This window comes from Tiliqua scincoides, chromosome 7 (genome assembly GCF_035046505.1).
Source record: "Tiliqua scincoides isolate rTilSci1 chromosome 7, rTilSci1.hap2, whole genome shotgun sequence".
Lineage (NCBI taxonomy): Eukaryota > Metazoa > Chordata > Lepidosauria > Squamata > Scincidae > Tiliqua > Tiliqua scincoides.
In genome coordinates this window covers 53,134,536-53,137,994 of record NC_089827.1, presented here as the reverse complement: position 1 = coordinate 53,137,994, position 3,459 = coordinate 53,134,536, and the positions used below count along the sequence as shown (strand labels likewise).

At 47.3% G+C, this 3,459-nt stretch overlaps 1 pseudogene; it reads left to right on the top strand.

The window, feature by feature from the left end:
- The first annotated feature begins 1,643 nt into the window (after positions 1-1,643).
- Positions 1,644-1,760, top strand: LOC136658123 (5S ribosomal RNA; annotated as a pseudogene).
- Positions 1,761-3,459: the final 1,699 nt, after the last annotated feature.

Below are 3,459 nucleotides of genomic sequence, written 5' to 3'. Positions count from 1 at the left end.
GTTAGATTCGGTAAGTATATCTTCAGGCTTCTTCCTTCGGGGGAAAATTTGGTATGCTTTTATCTCAGCAGATGGAAGAAGGCTTTTCATTACCAGGAACACATGACTCCCCAGTTGCTTTGGCAATCAGAGGAACTGAAATAAATTTTTACCGATATTTAAAAGTTGTGGCATTTCTCCAAAGTTTGAATGAGACGTGTCAAAGCAAAAGGGATGTGCATGCTTTAAACGCAAAATGTGTGCAAGTTCTGGCTTCTTTTTAGAGGAGAGCTTATTGGAGCCAAAGGACTCAATCCTGCCCTTCACCGGTCCCTTGCACCGGCCTGAAAGTGTCACAAAAATGCCATAAGACCAGGTAAGGATTGTGCTCGTAATCATAACAAGGTAACCCGAGCAGATCTGTTGCCTGAAATGGCATTTCTAACGCCCCTGCCAATGCGTACCTCACTACCACCAACCAGCTTAAGTAGCCCTAATTTTTAACCCACATTTTTGCTCGCTTCTTGGCAAGTAAGTAGAGGATGAGAATATGGGGTGAAAGTGACTGTGCGGGCAGTGGGCTGGGGGACACAGCAGGGAGAAGCAGGGTGCTGGACACCCAATTTGCATCTCCCTTAGCCTGCTGCTTGAAGGCCCTGTCAAGTTTTAATTACCATAGCCTATTCATCAATACTTACAGCAACCGTTACCCTGCACATGCCCTGCACATCTTGTCTGATCTTGGAAGCTAAGCAGGGTCAGGCCTGGTTAGTACTTGGATGGGAGACCACCTGGGAATACCGGGTGCTGTAGGCTTGTACCGTAGTCTTTCCAGAATGAAGGTTGCCAACCATTCATCAATCAAATTAACAGCGCAATCCTAACTTGTGCTGGAACAGGGAGGCTGGTGGGCCTGCACTGTATACAGTGCAAGTTTCAGGCTGGCTGTGGCTCGGCCCGAGACAAGGTGAAATAATTCCCCTTACCTTGGGTAGAGCCGCAGTGGCCCCAATGGGTCTATTCAGATCTGTGCCACCTGAAGAGGTGCCGCAAATTTGAGCAACCTGAAGCTGCCTGGAAACGGGGCTAGGATCTGACATAAGTGCTGGACCCTGATCCCCCCCCCCTGCTGGTCCGCCACCTGCCCACAGGACCACCCGCTGCCTGCCCTCCCCCTGCCCCCAAACGTCTCCTCCTCACCTCCTCCCCACCCTCCCCAGACCCTGGTATGGAAAGGCTGACGCAAACTTACCAGGCCTGGGACCTGCATCAGCGTGGTGAGGCTGGCACACATTCTTGCACTGTCCTTCCCAACTCACAAGTCGGTGCAAACGTGCCTTATGGTATGTTTGTTAGAGTCCCGGACTCGTGGGCGGTACTTGTGCTGGCCCAAAGGCGCGTTTGGATTGTGCCCTAAAACACACACCCACATCAGTTGTCTAATGTTACCTTGTGTTAAATAATATTAAATCGCAAGCTTGGAAGACTGTCAGATACAATCTACCATTGCTTTTCAAACCGTCTTCCAGGGAACATTCGATTCTCTTCATCCCCCACCTCCGACAACATCACAGATGAAAATGCAACTGCAATGTTTGAAGAGCTGTTTTGACTTGGTCCTATGTATATGTCTGCATACATCTGCATATATTTCATACATAACTCCCAGCAACTGTTACCCTGCACATGCCTGATCTTGTCTGATCTCAGAAGCTAAGCAGGGTCAGGCCTGGTTAGTACTTGGATGGGAGACCGCCTGGGAATACTGGGTGCTGTAGGCTTATACCATAGACTTTCGAGACTGAAGGTTGCCAACCATATTTCATACACACAGTATAGCACTTGGCAAGCCTCTCCCATAAAACAGAAGGTGTATCGAAGCTTTTGGGTCCATTTGTCCTCCATGTACAAGTAAGATTCTTTTGTTCAACTCATTCAAATGTATGCTGTTATGGAAAGAATTGATGCAGAGGGAATGTTACCCCTCATGTTCTCTCATTTATTACAAGCACAAGTCTTGGATGCAGCTGCTTAATTTTTCTCTAGGTAGGAAGAAGCCTAAATCTTCATTGCAATTTGGCACACACGAAGCAGGGCCTCCCTTGCTCATGCCTCTAATTGGTCAGAAATCAAACCGTAGTGTAGTCTGGAGACCCGTTTAAGAGCATTTAAGAATTTTTTTGTCCCACTTCTCCTTTCTAAGAGATGGGGGGAATCAGTAAAAAGGTGAGCTTGCCGGGTGATATGTTTATTACCTGTCTCCAGAAACCCCTTAAATATGCTGTTTGCATTCAGACGGTTCCACCAGCAAATGTAAGCTGCATAAGAGACCTGGGTCTGTTCAGTGCCTACATGTCACAAAAAATGTAGTAGGGGGCTCCTGAAGGTGAATTTGAGACCTCTTAAGAACAAATTTTCTGCTCTGCTAAAACCAAACTAGATCATGGAAAACAATGTAGCAACGAGGGATACTATGGATCATGGATGCACTTATTCATGGCACTCATACATAGACCTTATTGCTGGTTCCCTGCCTGCCCCACACAGCAGATTCAGGAAATCATGGCCTATTCAAGGACAAAAGAGGCTGTCTGTCATCTCAGGCAGCAGATTGGTGAGGGCTGCCCACCTCCCTCCACCCACTTGCCTCCACTGCTTCACCTCCTTCCACTCCCTGAGCGGCAAAGGAAGAGGGGCGTGAAGCAGAAGAGGTGAGTGGTGGGCTAGAGTGTCTCCTTTAGACCTCCTCTTCTGCCTCATTCCCCTCTACCTTGATCAAGCCAGGAAGTGGGAAGAGCAGAGGCCGATGCATCGTCAGATAAGTGAGCGCAACATTTGGCATGCTGCCTCAGGTGTCAGGAGGTCCTGGGCCAACCCTGGGCATGACCCACACACAGGAGCATAAACCCCCTTCGTGTGAACATGACGGTCCCCATTACCTGAATGCATGCTGTGATACACTGAGCACCTCTCAGGGTAATGAATTCACGGAGTGGTTTTAATAATTTATTCTTTGTCATTTATATGATATATTATTAATTAATTCATGGAGCGGTAAGCTGAGCTTTGCTTTACCTCTTAGTTCCCTGCTATTAGATTTTGGTTATGTCATATACTTCATATGTTTTCAGGTCATGCCTTGTTATCCACGGGGGTTCCATTCCTGGATTGTAAGTCAGGGAGACATCAGAGAGGAAGTCTGTGCCCCCTTCTTTAACATAACCCCGGCATGGATCCCCCCACAGCTGCTTTTACAAGAAAAAAACATTACATTTGAGTTCTGTTCATGGAGTTTCAACTTGAAGTGTAATTCAGTCAAAAAGACTGGCCTTGAATACCTGCTTGTACAACTTTTAAGATAGCTCATTTGTTTTGCTTAGACAGAAAACCCTCCTTTGCTGGAGTTTCTCCCCCCCCCCAATCTTTTTGGAATGCAGAACCAAAAGGTGTTTGCTTTCATCAGAGATGGCTGCTGCAGTG